Source organism: Lactuca serriola, chromosome 8 (assembly GCF_051521515.1).
Source record: "Lactuca serriola cultivar US96UC23 chromosome 8, Lser_US96UC23_V15, whole genome shotgun sequence".
NCBI lineage: Eukaryota > Viridiplantae > Streptophyta > Magnoliopsida > Asterales > Asteraceae > Lactuca > Lactuca serriola.
Window position 1 is genome coordinate 28,147,925 of NC_136415.1, and position 26,549 is coordinate 28,174,473.

Below are 26,549 nucleotides of genomic sequence, written 5' to 3' on the forward strand. Positions count from 1 at the left end.
TGGCGTTCGGGAGGAATTTCCGGGAGCTCTTCAGAAAGACATCAGCAAAATTGTAGACTTCGGGGATGCAACTTTCTGTTTCTCGATGGTCACATAGACTAGGAATTTATGGCACTCCCTTCGGAGAAGCCTCCTGAGATTTGATGTATGAAATGATGCAACGACTGAAACTAAGTTTATCGTCGTAGATTATAAGAGTTTGACCAGGGGGAAGGTTGAGATGGATAGATTTTTTGGAACAAAGGATATCAGCACGATTGAGACTCAATCAATCCATGCCAATGAATACTTCAAAGCTCTTAATTGAAAAACCAGCATAAGATTGATGGGAAAAGGACGATCGTTGAGGGTAAGGGTACAACCTATGAATATATTGCTAACGTCCTCTTTCTCATTGTTAGACATCTCGACGGTAGACATTTTGGTTACTAATGGAGGACTAAGGTTAAGATGATGTTTGATTGAATAGATAACAGATTCTCTTTCAACAATATAATTGAAAAGGATTGCAAGTATAAGGGCTGTCGAGGAAGAATATACCTGTGGCAACGGTGGGATCGGCGGCTGCCTCATGTTGTCCTATAGCTAGGACTCTTCCAGTGTTGCCAGTTGTAGCTGTCTTGGGGCAGTTTCGCTTGAAATGCCCGACTTCGCCGCAACCGTAGCAGGCCGGACTGATGCCCGCTCTGGAAGCTTGATGGGTTGATTGGGTTGGTGTCTTACAATTTTTCGTAGTGTGACCCTTTTTGCCACAACTGTTACAAAATACCTCTCGACATGGGCTGGAAGTGAGGTGATGATAGTTGCACTTGTTACACAAAGGGAGGGTACCAGCATACCTACTGGTAGGAGTTTGAGCTTTGGATTCGACGGCAGAGACAGCAGCAGGGACAGTAGCAGTGCGAATTGCCACCATTTGCTGCTTCTTCGAGGACTCCTGAGAAAGCTGACTCTTCTTCTTTTTCCAAGATTTTCTTTTCTCACCACTCCTCTCTGTCAGCTCAGGAGTGGTGGTTGCTTCCTCTAGGTCATCGCTATAGTCGATCAGGGTTTATGCTAGGCATTTGGCGTTGTCATAGGTATCTGGCTTCGCAGCCAAGACATTTCCTTTGGTTGGCTGGGTCAACCCCCAGATGAACCTCTCAATCTTTTTACTCTATGGGGTAACCATTCCCAGACAGAGTAGCGCCAAGTCATCGAATCTTGAAGTGTAAGCGGTGATATCGGAACCCTTCATCTTCAGGTTCCAGAGTTCGTGTTCTAGCTTCTGCATTTCGCCCCGAGGGCAATACTCTACAAGCAGAAGTTCCTTCATGGCCTCCCAACCCATGGCATTGGCTACAGATAGGGTTAGGGATTTGACTCGGTCGTTCCACCAAGTTAGGGCTTTATCGGTGAACGTGCATGCAACGAACTTCACCTTATCCGATTTAGAGCAGACACAAATTTTGAAAATAGATTCGATTTTCTCGAACCATCGGGTTAGGGCAATGACACCTCCAGTGCCATCGAAAGATGTGGGTTTCGCGTTCATAAAGTCCTTATAGGAACACTCCTTCCGGTGTCCCTGGCTACCTTCTTGGTTTTGGGGCTGGGGACCACCTCCTGGACCACCGGGGCCACCGGGGTTCATTTGAGACATGGCGGCTACCACTGCGGCAGCAACAGCTGCCTGGAACATTACGAGATCAAATTGGGGAGGAGGTGGTGGCGGAGGGTTGTTGTTTTTCTTTGAGCTGGGTCTCTTTCTTGGAGGCATCTTGATCTAAAAAGATCAAGAAAGAGAGGATGGTAAGTCCTCTGAATTGAATCAAGAGATATGGAACATGGGATATCTCATTAAGACAGATATAGAATTCTATTAAGCGATAAAGCAGAAAAGAGTTATCAAAGTAGATAAACTATCGCTAAAGAATGGTTGAGGAACCACGTTGGGATGAGGATTTCTATAACGGATTTGGCTCGAGAAATACTCCCATAGTATTTCAGGATTCGCTGTGACGACGACTCGTTGTTTGGGTATTGGGTAAGTTTTAGGCATGCCGCATACCACAGTCACTCCCAATCATATGTTGGCCGTGTCTCGAATAAATATAGTTGGCCAGGCTATATTGATCCTAGACACAACTACATAACTGCCCAGGTTTAGCCGCAGCGTACAACACCCATTTACTTATGTTTTGTTCTACTTGTAGTTACGGATTTCGACGGTTAGGTATACTTGTATACTTTTGAAAATGCTTATATTTTAAGGTATATTTTTAGTTCAGAGCACTTAGGCCCCTTAGTGTTTATAGTCTTATACCATGTAAGGTTTGGTATACTAGTTCACTATAAACAAGGTCTCTGATACCAATCTGTCACAACCCGAAACCGAAGGCGGAAACGTTCCGGGGCGGAAGACGTCATGAAGTATCGCAACCAATGTACATAGTAAGCATAGTAAACACAAAACTTTACATTACATAGATTCATTTACATTGTCTGAAAACAAAAAGTTACAAGTGTTATACATATATATCATATGAACAAAGTAAAGACATGACTTCTACGCTCCGTCTTCGCCATAAGGATCGATGGGTACCTGTCTAATGTGGACCTGAGAATACAAGCAGTTTGAAAATCAACATAAAGCTGGTGAGTTCATAAGAGGTTTGTTATCTGAAAATGTACAAGTTTCCTTTGGTTTTCCGAAAAAGTTTGTTATCCAAGAAAATTCCATATTTTCTTATAAGTATAGTTTAGTTATCCGTTTGTTATACGATCCGGTTATGTACAGTTTGTTATCCCAGGAAAAACCCTTATTTTCCTTAAAAGTTTATAGTTGGTTATCGGTTTCTGAAAGTAATATACAAGTGTCTACCATACTTTATGTGTTCGTGTGATGTTTCCTGAAAACCTAATTATCCTAGTAAAGTACATTAGTTTTAACACGTATATAAAACTAATAAGTAAGTATAAAAGTATTCATAATCTAAATTGCAAGTTCCATAACCATAATATAGAATGGATAAGGCTCGAAACAGGGGTCATTATCTTTTTATGACTTATGTCACCCTTGAACCTTTCGGTTCGACTGTAGCTAGCAGCCAAGTGTGGGGTTGTCGATCCCGTATAGATCTATACACTCAAGTCACGTTCTCCCTCCAAGAGATTCTGGTTACGGGGGTAGTCCTACACTCTCGTAACTAGGGGAAGTGTTACAAGGACGTGTCTCCAATCTTAAGATTAATGAATTAAAAGATAATAAAATGGGAAATTCTATTTATTTAGTCCTTCACTCTCGTAACTAGGGGGAGTATTATCAAGGACTTGTCTAAAGTTCTATGTTTAATGTTACTATTCCACCACTCTCGTAACTAGGGGGAGTGGTAAGGTTCTAAGTTTAATGTTATTATTCCTTCACTCTCGTATCTACGGGGAGTGATATCAAGAACGTTTTAAAGTATTAAGATTCATGCTTTTAACAACAATGATTTGGAAATTCATTTGTGAAATATAAAATATAACATTTTAAAACGAGTTTCACAAATAACATGACGGTTTACTCTGCAAGTTGAACGATTGGTTAATACAGTTTTCCGTGTTAAAAAGAATTAGAAATATGAAATAGATCAAATGAAATCATAAGTTTGAGTACAAGATTTCCTTGTACTTTTGCTTGTATTCCCCCCTGAAAACATTGAAAACATGGAAAAACGTTGGGGTATGAACTCACTGGTTGAGAAGCGTGTCGGTTTGGGATGCTAATTGTCAGATCGGGGCTTGAACGCATGCGAGGTTCCTATGTAATATGAAAAGATACATGTTTGTATCTAATTAGGCTTTGAACTACTATTCAAATGAGAATATACACTCCGAGATGCGAAAACACTCTATTTCAAGTGTTAGGAGTGACCCGGGTGACATCTAGGGACGTATATGGCTTGGATATGGAGTTTACTCTTCAAGAGTAAACTCATAAGATAGTTTACGGCCCTAATGACCCACTCCCCATAAGTTTACGGCCGTAAACTCATGGTGGGGTCTTCTAGGGTGCTAAATGGCCTTATATCACTTGGGAAAATTAGCTATGATCAAATCGATGGTATAGGAATGGATTAAACCAACATATGGACCATATAATGGAGTTTACGGCCATAAGCTCCCCCACACACCTTCCTTTGATGTTTTGGTGGTCCTAGGTCATTACAAGTGTTTCTAGCTAAATCTACAAGCCATGGAATGAATTTAAGACATCATTTGACCATGTTTTAGGAGTTTACGGCCCAGGAACCCATTCTTGGGGGATTTACGGACGTAAGCTCCTATGGGGGTGGTTTTCATCAAGTTTAAGGCCTCTAACTCATTTGTGGTTGCTTCTAGACTTTATTCCAAGGCTTAGGAGGTGTTTAAGTGGCATTTTAACACCTTAAAATGAGTTTACTACCCAAGAAATAGTGTTTACGGTCCAAACATGTGCTTGGGCCGTAAAATCATGTTTACACCCTAAATGATGAGTTCAAGGTGTTCTAAGTCCAGTTTGGTAAGCCCCTAAGTCATATCTAAGCTCCAAATGTGGTTTGGAAGGGTTTTAAGGCTCAAAAACCCCATTTTCGTGTGTTCACGGCCTAAGGCCATTCCAGGGCCATAAACACATGTTTATGGTCCTATTCCATGATTTGAACACGAAATTGAAGGCTAAAGATGTTATACTATGAGTTAGGGGTAGTTACCTTGGTGATTTGGAGCTTTATTTTGATGATTTTGGACCTAGAGCTTGGATTGGAGGAGAGAGAGAGTAGACAGAGAGTGGAAAAGGCTTCAAATGAGGCTCATTCCACTTTATATATGGTTAAAGTTTGGGACACGGTGGAATTCTACCCGATACTGATGTTAAGCGAGGCTTTTTTCACACCCGATTAAGTTGTCGTAACCCGATATGGCCGAAACTAAAAATTTTATAATTACTAGATTGGGGTGTTTTCTTGAGTTTCTAATGAGTTTGGAAAACCATTAAGTCATAATAGAAAACTCAAAATTAATGACTTAATTTAGAAACGAAATGGAAACAATTCAAAACGACAAATTTTTAATGACGGAACGGGTTACGATGACCGAACGAACTTCGGGTTGTCACAGCTATGAGTTGTTGAAGTGGTCAAATCAAGAAGATGAGTCATACTTCGTTCCAAAACAAGTCTTAGAGTCATACTCCAAGACTGTAAGTTGAGTGACATATCTTAAAGGAAGGTTTCTTGATTAGAATCCACACTATCTCTCGAATATCTGACAAGAAAGTCTTATATGTCAAGAGGATAGTAGGAGTCTTAAAGGTCTTGAAAGTCTCAAGAACTAATCAAGAATAAAACCTAAAGTTCTTCACTAGCACACGACTTGAGGTTTATAACCTATCGTGTTGACACATTCTGTGCCCATTCCAATAAAAGTTGGCTTTGCATATGAGTTCTTAGAGTTCTCAATTGGTTGCATAACAACTTGGAAGCAATGGCAGGCCCTTGTGCTGCCAGGTGGCAAGAAAGTTAAGATTGCACAAGTTCAATCCATAAGAGTTTGGATTTGTCACTATCCTTGTCTTGTGATTATGGTTTTGACAATTCATATGGATAAGAACACATACACCATTAAATCTAAGTGTCATAAGGTTTCTCTCCGATTCATGGAAAATGATGGTGAGGAAACACTTTTACTAAGTAGATTTTAGCTAGATAGCAATTGTGATATTTGCATTCTCAAAGTCGTTAGTGGAGCGTGTGTGGTTAACCAGCACACTAACATGGACTTGTGAGAAGTGGCAAAGGTCTAAACAATTGAGACTATGATTACGGCATCCCTTTTCATAGTTCATAAATTGTTTAGACACACCTGTGAGCTATCTAATGAAAGGTGTATGATTTTGATAAAGTTTTATCAAAGCAATCTAGTATCAAAAATCTGAACTTTGGTAAGAAAGTCAATAAAGTATTGATTTCTAGAAGTCCAGCTGATTTTTTAGTACATGTCAAAGCTAGTGGGATCATAAATGTTATGCTAATAATCATCATGTTAGTGGGAGCATGATAATTATGATAAGTATTGCAAGTTAGCAATGTTAATTATAGAAAAACAAAAGTTTCAATTTGTGAGGCTGCAGGGGTTGAAAAAGTTGTTTTGCTATAATTAAGGGAGAGGAAATTATACTTCATTTCAATTCTAAAAGCTTAGATTGAGATTTTAATCAAGTTTAGTCAAGAATATATATGAATTTCATGTTGAATGGCTCAACATAAAGAAATTCTATATATGGGTTCATTATTTGTGTTCTAAAATTCGATTATGATTACGGCGTCCCTTTTCATAATCTGAATTATGAGAACTTGGCAAAATAGAAATGAAAATATAGCAAAAGACTAATTTAGTCTTTATGTGAGACATCATGAATCGTGTCCCATATGATTCAGATATAGGATCGATTACATGTGCTATATTCATCCTTTCTAAAATTTTCCAAATGCCTGGGGCATTAAGAAGAGAAAAGGTCTAGAATTGGATATGACTCAAACGATTAAGCAGTTGTCGAGGAAAATCTAAGGTTTACCAAAGATTGGTTGTTCAGGGACAGTTGGAAGTATAGTGTTAACTGTTGGAAGGACCATATTGACATGTTCTGAAAAGCGGCAACTCTTGTTCAGAAGTGATAGTCAAAAAGGGAATGTGGAAATGATCCCATTAATGGAAGTTGTTCAATCAATCTGTGTAAGATTAGGAAACTTAATGCAAGAAGGATGTTTCCAAGGAGTTGATCTCCTTTGGAATGCTCTGTAATGTTTGATTTCAAGTCTTTGTGACTTTGTGCATAATCATTACAAGAGAATCATTGCATATAAGTTTAGAATCTAACAGATTTCGGTAAAATGGCATGAATTTGGAAATCCTGCATTTGCCATAAGAATTCGGGAGTGTGAAATTAGAATCATTGAAAGTTTGGTCAATTGGTTTATTTCACAGAGTAAGGATCATAGACAAACATAGAGTGCATACTTGGTGTATGGCAAAGCTATTGTTTAGAAAAACATAGTGTACATGCTCGGAGCGTGGGACAACTATTGTTTTAATTCAAGAATAAAGTTGATAGCTGAAACAATATGCAATGAATAATGTGTAATCATATGGTGATAAATAAAAGGTGTTTTATTTATGTTCATAGGTTTTGATACCATATTAGATTCAATTATTCTTGTGTTTCATTTTGCATGTTTTGACTTCCAGAATAAACTAGGTTATTCTTCTGAAATGACTAAGTTATTCAAACCATCCACAGTCGGTCATATGTTGGAAGTAGATATGAATCAAGATTGTCATGGGTTGGCTTGTAGAGGTCCATGTTGGTGGACAAAGTTTTGCTACAACACTCATGAGTGCTCATAAGTTCTAAGTATTGGATTCAACCCGCACTCACTGGAATCACTTCATGGATTTTGTCACGAGTGATTATGAGATGATAATATCTTATATTTTTCAAACCTAGAGATATAAGCTGTTACTATGAGCTGGTTGTACACTGATTGCACGAAAACGCATTCGGTAACTCGATGTTATAAAACGTGCCTTTGTGTATGATTCAACAAGTATTAGAACAAGCCATATGAGTCAAAGTTTATCTGTTCCTTTTACCTTCGGGATAAAAGCGATATTGTGGGCCCCTCGATGATTTAATGATGATACATGTGAGTTCTTGGCCAAGCCAGGATTGATTTGATTTGTTCAATCAGTCAGTCATCATGAATCGGAAATCAGGAAACAACAAATGGACAGAGAGAATGGTTTTAATCCATGTCTCAGTCCATATGATATCTAGAATGGAGGAATATATGATCCCTTATCTAATGGACAAGTCATTGACAAAGGTCAGAGTTCATCGACAAGGTCAGAGTTCGACAGAAGCTTTTGAGAGGTATGATTGCCAGTCGGTTCTTGAAGTCATACGCAATAATATTTTTAGACTTATCCAAGTGGGAGACTGTTGGATTAATGTCTAAGTCCATAACTATAATTGGTAAGACTTGACCCGACCCGGCATGGTCCATTTGGATTGCATGACATCATGCATTTGGATAGACTATAATGAGAGAAATAACACTTAAGTTTTATTAATATATTATAAGTTCTAATATATTAATAAGGTTATTTAATTAGTATTGATCAATAATTAGTTTGGAATTAATTAAGTGATCAAAAGTAGACTAATTAAATATATGGGTTGATTGTGTAAATCATTCATTCTTATATATGTGGGCTTGTGATCCAAGATTCCTTATGTTGGACTAAGTCCATGGGGTGACCCATGGATACTCCTGATGGGTTTTAGCCATAAGAACTTTCCTATGTGCGCATGCTAAACCCTAATGCTTGGATCTAGGCTTTCTAATTAAACATGCTTTGAATCCAAGACTTCTAATGACTATTTAGGAATAAGAACAATGTTAAAACAGATCTAGAATCATACCTTTGAATTCCTTGTTGATCTTGTTGTCTTGGAGCTTCTAGAGTCACAATTGTCACTCCTCTAATGGCTTACAAACACCAAATAGCAAGGAGGATGATTTGGGAGAGAGGAGAGGGGAGGAAATCGGCCAGGGTTCTCTTACTTTAGATGAAGTATCGATTTCCTTATGCCATAGGGTCTATTTATACTTATAGACTCCTTAAGGGTTACAACATAAACCCTAATTGGATAATCTTCTCTTAAGGCTATCAAAATCCATTCCTTAGATAACCCCTTGGACGATTTGAAGCAATCCTTAGCTTCTAGAATCCGTCCAATGCATATCTATATGGATTTACAGTCTAAAGTTTAACTATCAAACAATTGACAGTTTATACCCTCTTATTTAATTAATCTCTTTAAGTCACCAAATTAATTCCAATTAATTCTATGACTTATATTAATCAAATAACAATATATTATTCTTTATATTATTCTCATAATATACTAATAATATTTACTCTCTCTTAATAAACCATCTTATCAAGTTGCTATGGTGAAGGCAACCCAAAAGGACCATGCACAACCGGGTCAAATACTTGCCTAATATAGTTGTAGCCTTAGACACTATTCCAACAGTCTCCCACTTGGATAAGTCTAGTAACTATATGCACAACTACAATTCAGTTTGCAATCGTAGCTCTCAAAGACGCTGTCAAACTCTGATCTAATCAATCTTGTCCTTTAGATAAGGGATCGTACAATCCTCTGTTAGATATCATGCTGACAATCCTATGGAATGGTTAGTCAAGCATTTAGGTTTCTTGATCTCTGATTTATTCGACATAGAACTTAATCGAACACATCAATTCAGTTCTGACGGGGCCCAGCACATAAGTCAAATCAAATCATCGAGCGGCCGAGATATCGCTTTTACCTTCTTAGATAAAAGTTACAGATAAATTCGACTTATATGCATTTACTTATTCAATAATCAACTATACACAACAATGTGTTTTATAACATTGAGTTACCAATTCATTTTCGCATTATCAATGTACAATCAATTAACAAATAACAAACCATATATCTAGGTTTTAAGACTATATGATATTATCGTCTTGCGATCACCCTTTTATATCATATTCCATAAGGTGATTCTAGCAAGCGCGTGTTTGTTCCAATGCTCAAAACCAGTTCATAAGCACTCATGAACGTCGCAGCAACCCTTTGCTATGTCTAATACCATTTAGACAATCTACGCACCGATTCATGACAATCTTCTTTCATATCTACTTCCAACATATGAACGATTGTGGACAATTTGAACAATTCGATTATTCCTAATAAACTCAATTATTCTGGAAGTCAAAACATGCAAAGTGAAACAATAGCTAAACAATTAACATAAGATAGTAACATTACCCATAAATAAAACTCCTTTATTTAATCATCAAATGTTAATTACATTTATCTATTACACGTTTCTAATACTATCTAATCTATGCTAATATCATCCTTTAGCCCAATACTCCTAGCATGCTGCAAGTGCTTAACCCTACTCAGTCCCTTCGTAAGCGGATCTGTTGGGTTATCTTCTGATGATATCCTCTTCACTACGAGTTGTCCTTCTTCTACACGATGTCTAATGAAGTGATATTTTCAGTCGATATGTCGTGATCTACCATGATCTCTCGGTTCCTTGGTCAAGGCAACCGCTCCTTCGTTATCACAAAAAATCTCCATGGGCTCTTTTATGGCAGGTACAACTTCAAGATCACCGATGAAGTTCTTTAGCCATATTGCCTCCTTCGACGCTTCGCTCGCTGCAATGTACTCTGATTCGCACGTTGAATCAGCTACGGTTTCCTGCTTGGAACTTTTCCATGTAACTGCTCCTCCATTCAGGGTAAAGACCCAGCCCGACTACGAATGGTAGTTGTCCCTGTCGGTCTGAAAGCTGGCGTCACTATACCCTCGCACCTTCAAGTCATCACTTCCTCCGAGGACTAAGAACCATTCCTTTGTCCTCCGAAGGTACTTAAGGATATTCTTCACCGCAATCCAATGTGCTCTGCCAGGATTCCCTTGATATCTGCTAACCATGCTCAAAGAGAAGGCTACATCAGGGCGAGTACAAGTCATAGCGTACATGATTGAGCCAACTGCGGAAGCGTATGGAACTCGGCTCATTTCTGCTATCTCAGCTTCGGTACTCGGACTTTGAGTCTTACTCAACTTGGCATTACTTTGTATCGGTAATTCTCCCTTCTTCGAGTTTTCCATACTAAAACGTTTTAGTACCTTCTCCAAGTAAGTGTTTTGACTAAGTCCAATTAGTCTCTTACTTCTTTCTCTTACTATCCTTATTCCCAAAATGTAAGAAGCCTCTCCGAGGTCCTTCATAGTGAAGCACTTCCCGATCCAGGACTTAACCTCTTCCAGAGTCAAGATGTCGTTTCCTATGAGTAATATGTCATCGACATATAGAACGAGGAAGCTTACTATACTCCCACTGGCTTTGACATATACACATGACTCATCTTCGCTTCGTACAAATCCAAACTCTTTGACTTTCTCATCGAAGCAAAGATTCCATCTACGAGACGCTTGCTTAAGTCCATAAATGGACTTCTCAAGCTTACACACTCTATTCGGATGCTTCGGATCCACAAACCCCTCTGGCTGAGCCATGTAAACATCCTCAGCCAACTTTCCGTTAAGGAAAGCGGTCTTAACATCCATTTGCCAAATCTCATAATCATGAAATGCGGCAATTGCTAGCATCACTCTAATAGATTTTATCTTCGCAACTGGTGAGAAGCTCTCATCATAGTCAACTCCGGGAGTTTGAGTAAAGCCCTTCGCAACCAATCGCGCTTTATATGTGTGTATGTTTCCATCCATGTCGGTCTTCTTCTTGAAGATCCATTTGCACCCAACGGTCTTACGTCCGGGCACATAATCAACCAAATTCCAAACTTGGTTATCATTCATGGATTGGATCTCGCTATCCATTGCCTCTTTCCATTTCGCAGACTCCGGGCCTGCCATGGCTTCCTTATAGCTATTAGGTTCATCAAGATTTATTAGTGTACCATCACTAATATACGTGTCCCCTTCGTTAGTAATATGAAAACCATAAAACTGGGGTAGAACTCTAACTCTATCGGAACGTCTAAGAGGTAAGGATTCGTCAATCGGTTCAACCGGAATTTCCTCCTCGGGTTGAGTGCCAGCGGTAGAGGTTCCTTCATCTATCGACTCTTGAATCTCTTCAAGCTCGATTTGCCTCCCACTGTCTCCTTGGCCTATGAGTTCTCGCTCTCAGAAAACTCCTCTCCTTGCAGCAAAGACAACATTGTCCTTCGGTCTATAGAAGAGATATCCAAAGGATGTCTGCAGGTAGCCGACGAAAATACATCGCTCACTTCGAGGTTCGAGCTTGTCGTGAGTATCTCGTCTTACGAAAGCCTCGCAACCCCAAACCTTGATATGTGCCAACGAGGGAGCTTTCCCTATCCACATCTCGTGAGGTGTTTTGGCAACCTTTTAGTAGGGACTCGGTTAAGGACATGGGCGGCAGTCTCTAAGGCATACCCCCAAAAAGAGATAGGTAGTGAAGCACGACTCATCATAGAGCGAACCATATCCAATAAGGTTCGATTACGCCTTTCTGCCACACCATTCAACTACGGTGTCCTAGGAGGCATCAATTGCGAAACTATTCCACACTCCTTGAGATAATCATGGAATTCAAGACTTAGGTACTCTCCTCCTCGATCGGATCGAAGCATCTTGATTTTCCTGCCCAATTGATTCTCCACTTCATTCTTGAACTCTTTGAACTTTTCAAAGGTTTCTGACTTTTGCTTGATTAAATAGATATACCCATATCTACTATAATCATCGGTAAAATTCACGTAGAAGCGGTTCCCATCCTTCGTGGTTGATCTAAATGGTCCACATACATCGGTATGTATTAGGTCCAATAGGCCCTCACCCCTTTCACACGTACTTGTGAAGGGTGATTTAGTCATCTTTCCAAGTAAACAAGACTCGCATGTGTCATCTTCCCTAAGGTCGAATGACTCCAACACTCCATCCTTTTGGAGTTGGGCTATGCGTTTCTTGTTGACATGTCCAAGACGACAATGCCACAAGGATGCTTTATCCATACTAGTGGAAGAATCTATGTTCAAAACATCATTTCCTAAGTTATCAACAATCATAACAGTTTCATAAATTCCATTACATGGTATAGCTTCATAATAAAAGACACCATTTAGATAAGCCAAAATAGAACCATTCTCATTATTAAAAGAAAATCTAAAACCTTGTCTATATAAACCATGAAATGAAATGATGTTTCTAGCCATTTCTGGCGAATAGCAACAATTGTTCAAATCTAAACATAAAGTATTCCTAAGCACTAAAGAATACACTCCAATCTTGGTCACAGGCGACGATCTTCTGTTCCCCATGATTAGATTGATTCTTCCTTGCTCCACATCCCTACTTCTTCTTAGTCCCTGCACATTAGAACAAATGTGGTAACCACAACCGGTATCAAGAACCCAAGAAATAACATGATTAGAATCGTTAGATTTAATTGTATATGTACCTGCGAAAGATGGCTTGATCTTTCCTTCCTTGATGGCTTGCAGGTATTCTGGGCAGCTTCTCTTCCAATGTCCTATCTTGTGGCAGTGGTGGCACTCTGCCTCCTTCGGGTTAGGGCAGGGCTTAGCGGGATCAACTTTGGTCCCACTAGAAGAGGCACCATCTCGGGCTTTAACCTTGCGATAGTTCTTAGACGAAGCCTTCCTCTTCTTTCCCTTTCCTTGACCAATAGCCAAGACAGGAGTAGCGGGTGGATTGGGATTTGGTGCAATAGACTTGTCTTTGAAGTTGCTCTCAGCGACCCTCAAGAGACCTTGGAGTTTGCTTAGGGTGACCTCCTCTTTGTTCATGTGGTAGGTCATCCTAAATTGATTGTACATCGGAGGCAAAGAGTGAAGCACCATGTCGATCACCAAGTCTTCCCCAAAGTCAACATTTAACTTGCGAAGGCGGTCGACATACCTTTGCATCTTTTGCAGGTGCACGGTAAGAGATTCTCCATGACCCATCTTAGTAGAAATCATGTTAGTGAAAATCTCATACCGCTCTTGTCTCGCGTTTTGGTGGTATCTCTCCAATAAGTCTTGATGCATCTCGTACGGGTACATGTCCTCGTAGCACTTTTGGAATTCGGAGTTCATGGTGGCTATCATGATGCAATGTACCTTTGTTGCATCTCGCTCATGAGTTTCAAAAGCGGTAATTTCAGCCGGAGTAGCAATTTCAGGGTTGATTTTCTCGAGCTTCTCATCGAGGACATACTCCTTATCCTCATAGCGAGCAATGGTGCGAATGTATCTTATCCATTCGCTAAAGTTCGTTCCATCGAAGGTGACCTTTTGGCAAAGGCTCATCAACGTGAAAGAACTAGCAACAGCGTTGTTGGCGTTCGACATCTACAAATAGAAAGGACAAAGATAGATTAGAATATCAATCCCTAATTATCACCCAATAAGAAAAATTAGGGCTAGGGTCCAACAACAACATTTACATATTAGAAAAGGGATGCCGTAATCTAACATGCAAATAAATTGAAGGTAAGTGAATGACGATTCACTAATTCTCCACCATAAAACCTAACTATTAGTCCTAAATGTATTGAGAATTCCTAGGATCGAATGAGATTCATTGAAACTATTCAATGGCATGTTTAAATCTCGATATGCCCCTCTTGTTTGTGACTGGGATACCGAGGATCACAAAGCGGGTGTGAATTACCATGCAAATTCACATGGTGCCTTCATTGTAACGATCACCTATTCGATGTGCCGGTAAACCACACACGCTCCATCGAACTATGATAAACAATGAATCACCCTTTGCCACCTTTGCTTAGAACCAATTAGTATGCCGGTAAACCACACACGCTCCACTAACTTCTTAGCAAGGGTGCAAAGTGTAATTTCATGGGATTGCATCAATTCACTTTTCCTAAAGTAACTAAGATTGGGAAATTTTAAAAAATATGTGTAGTTACTTTGTATTTCCTATTATACTTTTAATGAGAGGATGAGGTTGCCCTATCCTACTCATTCGGCTAACGACCCTCCACCAATCAAGCAAGCGGTGGGTGTGAGTGTACACCCATTAAGCGCCATTTTATAGGCCGCAACCTTATACCCACCTTATAGATCGGCTTCGTGAATGAGGCCTACTAACGGTAAGACTAGCATTTTAGTTATACATATATATATATATATATATATATATATATATATATATTAATCTTGTAATATTATATTAGTATAGGGTTGTATTTTAAACCTTTTAAAATCTAGGGTTTGAAATTTAAATTGTCTAAATTAAAACTTTTAATTACAAAATATAAATTCCAAAACTTGAGGACAAGTTTTAAACATTTAAAACATGGAGGATCAAATAACAAATCATTTCAATTAACAATTAATTTCCTAATTATCTATATTTGATTTATTCAAGATTTCTTGCAAGATAATTACCAAAATAATCAAAATAATTAATTAATTATCATATAAGGAAATTAAATATTTTATTAGTTGATAAATATCTTTAATTAGATCAAGATAATAGTCATATATATCAAAAAACTCGGATCAGGGTTGATCTAATATGATTAAGGTAAGTTTCCATAAGATAAACATGAAGAAATCCCGAATCTGGTCATTCCTGCCGCTTGGACTCGCCGAGTGCACCAAGGGACTCGCCGAGTCAGGCCAACTCGTCAAGTCCACTATGGAGCTCGCCGAGTCCATGACTCAGAAAGACAAAAATCGAATTTTGCAGTTTAGTTTCAGACAATTAAGCAACAATTTAATGAAAACCAAGCTAGGCTCTGATACCACTGATGGGTTCTAGCCATAAGAACTTTCCTATGTGCGCATGCTAAACCCTAATGCTTGGATCTAGGCTTTCTAATTAAACATGCTTTGAATCCAAGACTTCTAATGACTATTTAGGAATAAGAACAATGTTAAAACAGATCTAGAATCATACCTTTGAATTCCTTGTTGATCTTGTTGTCTTGGAGCTTCTAGAGTCACAATTGTCACTCCTCTAATGGCTTACAAACACCAAATAGCAAGGAGGATGATTTGGGAGAGAGGAGAGGGGAGGAAATCGGCCAGGGTTCTCTTACTTTAGATGAAGTATCGATTTCCTTATGCCATAGGGTCTATTTATACTTGTAGACTCCTTAAGGGTTACAACATAAACCCTAATTGGATAATCTTCTCTTAAGGCTATCCAAATCCATTCCTTAAATAACCCCTTGGACGATTTGAAGCAATCCTTAGCTTCTAGAATCCGTCCAATGCATATCTATACGGATTTACAGTCTAAAGTTTAACTATCAAACAATTGACAGTTTATACCCTCTTATTTAATTAATCTCTTTAAGTCACCAAATTAATTCCAATTAATTCTATGACTTATATTAATCAAATAACAATATATTATTCTTTATATTATTCTCATAATATACTAATAATATTTACTCTCTCTTAATAAATCATCATATCAAGTTGCTATGGTGAAGGCAACCCAAAAGGACCATGCACAACCGGGTCAAATACTTGCCTAATATAGTTGTAGCCTTAGACACTATTCCAACACCTCCATGGAGGTTAAAATCCATGGAGCATAAGGAATGGGTAAAGTTATGAGTTACATGGTGTAACCCTAATAGCCACCATATAAAAGAATCCTATGGCTCAAGAAATCATGCACTAGTGTGTGTATGAGGACTAGACGATTTCAAGTAGTGTTTCATTTCTCTCAAGTCATTCCATGTGCATTTGGTGTTGTGTGAACCATTTGAGGTGTCACACTTGGGGCACTAGGCACTCAAGTTTCATGAAGACAAACTACATCAAACAAAGGATCAATAACTTGGAAAAGTTCCAAATAGGAAACTGTAGCTGATTCAACATGTGAATCAGAGTACATAGCAGCAAGCAAAGCGTCGAAGGAGGCGATATGGCTGAAGAACTTCATCGGAGACCTTGGAGTTGTACCAGCTATAAAGGAGCCTATGGAGATTTTTTGTGACGATGAGGATGCGGTTACCTTAACCAAGGAACCAAGGGATCATGGCAGATGTAAGCACATCGACAGGAAATATCAGTTCATAAGACATCGGGTGCAAGAAGGACTCCTCTTGGTAAAGAGGGTATCATTAGATCAGAACCCAGCAAATCCCCTCACGAAGGGACTGAGTAGGTTTAAGCATTTGCAGCATGCGAGGAGCATTGGGCTGAAGGATGATATTAGTTTTAATGATTAGATAGCTATTTTGAAACTTGTAATAGATAAAATGTAATTGACATTTGATGATTAAATAAATGGTGTTTTTTTATTTATGAGCATAGTTACTATCTTATGTCAATTGTTTACTATTGTTTCATTTTGCATGTTTTGAGGCAAGACTGTCATGAATTTGGCTTGTAGATTATCTGAAGTGTATTAAACATAGCAAAAGTTTTCTACAACATTCATGAGTGCTCATAAGGTCTAAGTATTAGATCAAAGCCACGCTCACTTGAATCACTTCATGGAATTTATCTCGAGTGATCTTGAGATGATAATATCATATAAGTCTTCAAACCAAGATATATGAGTGGTTGACTGTGAGTTGGTTGTACATTGATAGTGCAGAAACGCATCAGTAACTTGATGTTATAAAACGCACTGTTGTGTATGATTTGATGAATAGTTAGTACAAGCATAAAATGTCGAAGTTTATATGTTCCTTTTAATTCTTGGAAGATTAAAAGCGATATCTTGGGCCTCTCGATGAGTTTTTTTTGACTTATGTGTCGGACCCGGTCGAGACTAAATTTATGTGTTCAATTATGTTCTATGTCAAACAAATCAAAAAATCGAGAACAAACTATTGGACAACAAGTATGACATTGTTCCATGTATTTTTCCGGCTGATATCTTGCAGAACAGAGGATTATATGATCCCTAATCTAAAGGACACGTCGCTGACTGGGTCAGAGTTCGACAACGGCCTTTAAGAGCTACGATTTCTAGTTGGTGCTTTAGTCATACTTGCAGTTATAGTTATTAGAGTTATCCAAGTGGGAGACTATTGGATTACGTGTCTAAGCTCATAACTATAATTGGTATGTACTTGAACCGAGAGTAACATGGTCCTTTTGGGTTGCCTTCATCAATGCAACTTGATAGGATAGACTTTTGAGAATAAGGTTATTTGTGATTTGTTAATATATTAAAAGTATAATATATTAATATGAAATCATATTATTTAATTAGTATTGATCAAGAATTAATTTGGAATTAATTTATTGATCAAAAGAGACTAATTAAATATATGGGGACTGATTTGGTAAATCAATGATTCTTATAGTGTGGACCAATGATCCATGGTTATTTAGGATGGGCTAAACCAACATAGATAGTCCATGGTGGTTAAACCCATGGAGCCTAAGTAATATGAAGAGTCATGGTGCATTAGGGTTTGCATGGATGTAACCCTAGCACTTGTCACACTATAAATAGAACTCCCTAGAGCTAAAATCGGTTGCCACATACATTCTTGGAGAGTGTGAATCGATTTTGTGCTAAGCAACTTATTCTCTCAAGCCTCTTTTTCCACTTGGTGTTTGTGACACATTAGAGGCATCACATTTGAGGTGCTAAAGCTTTTGAAGGACAATAACTACAAGTACTACTAAGAGGTAAGTTATCTAACTAGTTATTTTGTTCAATTGTCAAAATTGTATGCTAGTTAGGATGTGTGCTTTGGAAAATCAAATTGCATGTATAATTAGAGAAAACATAGATCCAAAGCATATAGGGTTGCATGTGCACCATAAGGTTGTTAGAGTGCTCAAAACCCTTCAGAGATTCCCTCCCAGCCAATGAGGGAATGAGGCAAAAGGCGTGACGAAGGACCCTTCAATATCGGTCTGTTACGTTGCACCTCATAAAGGAATCCTCAGCAGAATCGGTTGAGGAACACACCTCTAAAACATATATAAAAGGATCCATCTTCCTGACAAGGAAAGGGACAAAATTTTCTCTTCCCTATAATCTTCTACCATCATTCTCAGATCTCATACTGACTTGATAGTCGGAGCTTCGTCTCGGGAACTCCTCCCGGAAGTTGACTAATGGTCATTTCTCTCTTTTGCACTGTGATAACAGGAGATGATACTCATACGGATCCCCTCTATGATTCCGATTCCATCCTTTCTAGCATATCACAACATTTGGCGCCATCCGGGTGTATCTTTAGAACGATACATCCACGAAACAAACCCAAAAAGCAAAAATTGCAGGCGATATCCCAGTGACATCGAGAGTAGCGGAGAAAAGCCCGTTGTGCCCAATGCAGTCACTTGATGGCGGGCAAACTTCCGTTCAGCAGGAGCATGCCTAAAACCGCACACCGGTCTCATAGACACCGTCCAGTTCTGCAGCCGAAACGGCAGCAACTTACATCGCCAATCTATGGCACCTAACAACCAGCACAACCCCATAAATAGCAATAGTAACCACAACTCCACAAATCATCACAACGCAACAAACAGAGATCCCTGCATCATAACAAAAATGCTTCCCTCATGTTTCTGGCTTTGGAACCTGGATCCCTCACACCATTCAGGCACAACCACAATATTCCATGATGGTCCACCCACACGCCACCATGGCAGGGTTGTCTCATGTACCGATATTTGCACAACAACCGCCAAGCTTCAACCAGCATGTACAACAGACGCCAAGTGCAACCCCTACACCGTCTCAGCCGCAAGTAACACGCATGCGGACTTCATCCAACCAAGGACCTAGCCCTTATGGATCTGGCGTCTAGTTCTCGATAGCACCCGAATTCAACCCCTTCATGACAGTCGGTCAGCCGTTCAACCCGTACACACAACAGTACACAGGAGCAAGCCCATATCTAGTTCCTCTGGCAGGGCAATATGCAATCCAGAACCTTGGATTGCAGCCAAACCTACAGTAGTATGAGCCATACATCTCGTAGGCGGCCATGTATAACCAAATGTATGCGAGTTCATACCAGATGCAACAACACATGGCTCATGGTGGTATGCCATATTCATACATGGACACCCCCATGCGAAGTGCAAGTTCCAACTTCAGCCATGAGCTCCTGCAGTACGAGATCCCGCACACTGCGATGATTCCAAACATGCCAAAGTATGACGACACTACATACCCAGATGACCACATCGACAACTACTACTGGATGATGACATCTCTTAAGATGGATCGCCGCTTCAACTGCACGTATTTTCCTTCTACCTTAATAGGAAACGCATGCAAGTGGTTCAAGTCTCTAAGGCCAGACAATATCTCAAGCTTTGAGCAACTGAAATACCTTTTCCTCAACAACTTCATGCAATTGAGAAAAGGAGAAGGAGATGCCAACTTTGTGATGGCGTGCAAACAAAAAGAAGGAGAATCGATATGTGGCTACTAAGATCGGTTCATGCTAGCTACCCTGAATATCCCGGGAAATGAAGAATTCCTGGTGATAGGAGCTTTTGCCCAAGGTTTGCTTCGTGGACCCCTATCAAGAAAAATGAAAGGAACAGTTCCCCGATCCAGGGACGAACTCAAGTTCCGTGTGGAAAAATACTTGCATCAAATTGAGGGGGATGAATGAAAAGAGGCCAATCTCAAGGCCGTGGCCAACGCTCACCTCAAACAGGAGGAAATGGCACCCCTGCCAAGCCTGGTTCAGCAAGAAAAGCAAGACGATAACCATCAATGGCACAACCGTCATTCCATGCACATATCACGATGGTATAGACCATTCAACAGGGATGATAACAGAAGTAGCCACAACAATGTCCATGCCATCAATAAGACTCCAGGCAAGGAGAGCAAAGAAAAGACCAAGTTCTATGAGTACCATCGAAGCAAAACACACGACACCAGCGAGTGTACAATATTGAAGCGAGAGATTGATGAGAAACAACTAGTGGGAAATATAGTCGACATATCGAAGGACCTCAGGGCGAGATTTGATGGGGACAAACACCAGTCCAAACATCAAGAAGATAGGGGCAAGGATAACGAAAGAAGGGCCGAGATACTTACCATCACATGGCCCCGCCCATGTAGCAATCGCTAGAGCCAGTGTGTGGGCATGTAGGTATACCATCAAGACATCCTCAATATAACATTTTCAATGCACAATCCTCGGCCAAAGCACTGGGATCCGAACGATTCTCTACACATCACCGATTTCATTAGCCAAAACCGTGTTGAACAAGTATACATCGATGCCGAAAGCAGGGTCAACATGATTTACGAACACTGCCTTCAATAGTTACCGATTGAATGGAAAAAGCACATCTAGTAACCACGCTAGGGCCTGTTAGTTGGGTTCACCAGTCATGGCATCTTGCCAATAGGAACAGTAACACTCCCATTTACAATGATTAGTCATGATGGAACATAACGAATAACAAGGTCACTCGAATTCTCGGTCATTGACCGCCCGACTAATCATAATATCCTACTAGGCCGGCGAGCACTTTTCCAGCCACAGTCAATCCCGTCTATCTTTCACGGTGTCCTCAAATTCAGCACGGATGACGGATCGGTAATGGTAGTGGAAACTAAGCCGGGTAATAGATGTGACGCCCAATGAGAGATGAAACGAGAAACCCAATTACCTCAGAGCGAAGGTCGCCAGAAGGTGGAAAATCCACAGCGCAAAGTTGCACAAGAGCTGACCCGCGAGCGCAGGAAAAGACAAATAGGTACATTCAGCCGACTCACAACACCTCTCCCCTAAAAGGAAGAATGCGCCGACCTAACGATGAATCACCCAAACTATGAAGCAAAAATCGCAAAGGAAAAAAGCGCCTAGTCACAGACCACGACACAAGCCAGGCCCATAACCGATGGCCGAACCGTAATCGACCAGAGAGCGATTCAAAACTCAAAGTACATTTTTGCCAATGCAGAGTATAAACCAAAACCCAGAGGAATGAAGGAAATAGGCACCAGAAGCACCGAATCCAGGCGCAGGGTGCCAATCCTCAAACTTCCCTATGGGAGAAAACTAACAGGTGCCCCTGACGCACTAAACAGCACCCCATGCAATGACATGATACTCAAGGCTTATATACACAACAGACAGTGTGTGTGGCACTCTCACCAAGCCACGGGGAGGCGCTTCCCATGGTTGCGTCCCGCACTGTGTCGAGAAGAAAGGAAAGAACAGGCACCTCCACAGTATGAACAATAAAGTTCATCTCTCTCACGTTGGGCACCGCCAGCAGCGGCAGGAGGGAACCCCATCAAGAAGCACTTTCCCGCAGACGAGGCTCAGAAACACAACAGAAGTGAGGTTGCCATAGCAGAACACTCAATCCAAAATAAAGCAGAGGCCTAGAAAAAGGATTATGGTCGAACTCCACCCAGATAACCACACTCCAGGTGCCAAAGCGAAGACCAGGCATACGCCCGACACTTACACATTCAGGGTCTATTGTGTTAAGTCTTTCTTTCCTTTTCAAGAAATAATATAATCTGCATTTTGAAAAAGCTTTCCAGAATTTTGTATTGCAAAAACACAAATCATAGAGGTTGTACATATTTTCCAAGTAGCAAAACGGCTGATCACCTACGCTACTTGAGCAAAATAGATGCAAGGATGCAACCATAGGTCTTAAAAGAGTCATAATTGTAACGTCCAGAAATTCCAACCAATGTAAAATTTTCGAAAACAACCCGATTCCATTAAAGTTTATTACAAAAAGTTTTTCAATACAATTTATTTTAAGTATTCCCAAAATCTCATCACAATATAAACACGAGGAGCGGTACGATCACGCCTTCGCCTTGCCACGGTCTCCTGAAGAACCTGAAAAACATTAAGCCACAACTGTAAGCCCGAAAGCTTAGTGAGATACCCCCAAAATACCAACCACATATACCATACACGCATAACATGCCATAACATATCCGATCACAGAACAGCCATGCACTTCGGGTCTACTGTGGGACTGGTCCGCCGCACCGGCCAACAGTCCACCTGGTCCACCCTCCGAGTCTAGCCATATACCTCGATTCTACAGTGTGATTGGTCCGCCCGCACCGGGCCTTCAATCCACCTGGTCCACTCTCCGAATCTAACCACATATATCGAGTCTGCAGTGTGATTGGTCCGCCCGCACCGGGCCTTCAATCCACCTGGTCCACTCTCTGAGTCTACAGTATGACTGGTCTGCCCGCACCGGGCCTTCAGTCGGCCTGGTCCACTCTCCGAGCCTCAGCACATCTGGTCCGCCCTTTTGGGGCCTACAGCCTAACCAGACCGCTCGCTGGGCCTTTGGGACAACCGGTCCGCCCTGGGTATCTTGGCCTACAGCACAAAGTAGGACCCGCCTCAACCCAACTCCAGTCCAAACAACCATGTGCACATATACATACAATCATATAGCAATTCACAGTCAACAAGCAGATCAAACAGATCACATAACATATCATCATCCTAACCAGGATACCGACCTAACCGGTCACTAGCATAGCATCACCCTATCTCTCAGGATACGGATCTCAATCAGGTCTTTAACATATACCATCCTAGCTACCAGGATGCAAACATATCAAAGAAATAACATAACAACAACTACCCGGATCTCAATCCGATAAGGGCCGGCCTTGGTGCCTTAGACCCTGTTGATATAGTGAGGATAACTTACCTCGAAACTGCCGATTGAACAGATAACCCAAGCTGCTCCGATCACTGATACGATCTCCACCACTGGACAATCACCAAGGCACTAAACTCAAAACAATATCCAACAATTACTAAAATGCCCTTGGAAACCACTGGTCAACCCTTGGTCAAAGTCAACCCCTGACTGACTCTACTCGCCGAGTCAACCCGATGACTCGCCGAGTCCCCATGCTCAGAATTTCCCCAATCCGCGACTCAACTCGCCGAGTCACCCCGAGACTCGCCGAGTTCAACAACTATGAGTCCACTCACACACAACTCACCGAGTCATCCCCTTGACTCACCGATTCACGGCTCTACCAGAAAAGATTGGGACTCTTCAACAAGACTCGCCGAGTCCAAGAACAGACTCGTCGAGTCTAAGGCTATCTTCAACCTACTCGCCGAGTTGTTCTTCCAACTCGTCGAGTTCCAGGCCATCTTCATCCAACTCGCCGAGTTGTTCTTCCAACTCGTCGAGTTCCAACTCATCTTCAAGCAACTCGTCGAGTCCACCCATGTGACTCGCCGAGTACCACCGGTCTGAATCCATACAGAAGCATTCCAGGCCATGCAATTGATCCAAAACGTAGATCTAGCTTCCTACAACCCATCCATCACGTAAAGTGGCAAACTTTACGTGAATCCAAAGAGATCTAGGCCTTTTACACTCTAGGGCTAGGGTTTGGGACAAATAGCTCCTTCAAACACTCATCAACAGGGACTTTTATGCATTCAAGCCTTTTTCCATTCCAGATCTGAGGTAGCAACCTCAGATCTAACCTCTAAACTCCAATACATCACAAGATATGCTTCCCTATAAACCCCAAAATGATGCATCTATATGAATACAGCCCAAGAACGAGATAATACCTCAAGAAAAGAAGCCCCAATAGCAATGAAACCCGAATCCAAGCAAAGCCCCTTGCTCCAAGCCTCCTACCCTTCAAGATTTCCTCAACAATTGCTTCTCCAAGCTTCCAAATGCAACTTGATCCACTCACACACGAAGGTTAGGGTTTCTGGACTTGAGGAAGAGTAAAGAGGCTGGGGGAATGGATGTTATGATCTTTATATAGGGCTCAACCCCGAGAATTAGGGTTTTCTCCACTCAGCGCCTACTCGCGTGAGTCCAGCCTCTGACTCGCCGAGTCGGCCACTTTACACGCGACCCATTCGCGACCCTACTCGCCGAGTCCACCCATGGACTCGCCGAGTTCCCTTTTTCAATTTACTCTTTTAGCCCTTCAACTCTACTCTTGATATTTCGGGATGTTACAATTCTCCCCCACATAAATTAGGCTTTGTCCTCGAAGCCTACGGCAACTCATCTCCAAAAATACTCCCACAACGCGCCACCTGGCCTTAACCGGACCAGGTTCCTCAAGGCATAACCATCGAAACTCGAACTCACTTTCTCTTTCCTTGCACTGTCCTGACCACCGTCTCAAGCCGGCCACCGGCCTTACCCTCTGATAACTCCACTTAACAACTGAGTACTACTCATGATGCAACACTGCTCCAAATCACAACCATCACTCGGCCCATACGAGCTAGAAATAACCATGCACCACCGGATTCCCGATCCGAATCCAACTCTATCCATTCCGCTGACAGAAAGACACATTCCTCAATCTCAGAGCAACTCCCATGAGTTCTCTTCTTGCAATCACACACACATGCTGCACTAGCTCTAGCACCCTCGGGTTGGGAAAACGCGATACACTGATGACATCTCCAAACATCCCCCAGGATGAACCACTACTACATACGCACTTCTCTGATCAGAATCACACTGAGAGCCCAAGACTCCCTCCCTGCATCCCTTCCGAGCCTCTTGGCTCTACACCCGCAGAATTCTTTCCGCGACCTCAGCAGACATCCCAAACCGGATGTGATTCCATTCCACTGCCGCAACCACGCTGCTCAATGACTATACTCGGATCACTCTAATCATAACTCTGCTCTGCCGCTTTCACTTCCGTGAACTTGCACTCCCTCTCGGAGTTACACTCCTCTCTCATTCCTTTACCAAGGAATCCACTTGGCCGCCTTGTCACTCTGACAAGTGCCACGGTGCTCGCCCAACGCTACACCACTCCTTCATAGCGTGACCGCTATCCATCCAACACACATGCTCTGACTCTGATCGCAGGAACTCTCAAGCCCATGCACTAACTCAACTAATCAAAATCACTACCCGGGGCCAGACCTTCAAATGCTATCACACCGCAACATACAAAAACCATATCCTCGAACCAATCCAATAATGTGCACAAAAGTACTCACTAATTTTAATATTTATAACCTAACAAACTTAACTAACTATGCACTTATAGGCAGTGTACCTAGTCAGATTACAGTATAGCTTGGGTAAGTCGGGTGTCGATCACAGGGAACGGTGTTCTAATTAATTTACTTACTATTAAATTAACCTAATTTATTAACAAGTTTAATAAGGGGTTTTATCTGGTTTTACAAGATCAGATGAACTTAAATGAAATTCAATAATTAAAAACACACTCTTGTTTAGTTTGAATCCACTTCTCCCTTATGGCTAGCTAATGATTACGGATTATTATGTTGGTTTTTAGTTGTATTAGTAATTTAGTTCTATCTTACCAATAATTAACTAATTCATGTCAAACCATGTATGTTCACACATAATTAAACACAGAACTAGTTATGAATGTAAATAGGCTATGTAAGATTTGTTGTATAAACGCAATTATGGTCACAATACACGTTCTCTAGCACAGCTAAGCTTTATTTATTCTAATTGCTAACTAAGATTGGTCAATCCTAGCTCTAACAATTCAATGTTCACTAAATTATTAGGTAAACAGGTTCATGCAGTTTAATGGTCACTAAGCTACACAGAACATGCAATCAAGCAATTGGATAAACGAGTAATAGCATGCTAGGCTATAAAAATCAGACACAAGCAATTTTTTTTTACCAACTAAATTCAATCCATAAACATATAACTATTCATAAGTTCAAAGCTTCATCTAGCTAAACAAGAGTAGCCAGATTCAGCTGCTCATCATAGCAGATAAATTAACACAGCTAAAACTAATGAAAGACATGTTCTTATTTAACTAAAAAATAAACCTTTACTTCTTTTGGTGTTGAAAACCCTCTTCCAGAACCTTTCTTTCGTTCTTAATCGTCTCCTGGAACTCTTTTCTTCTGCCAAAAGCCTCTCTTTTCGTAATAATCAGGAGGACTTATATAATCCTCAAAAACCCGCGC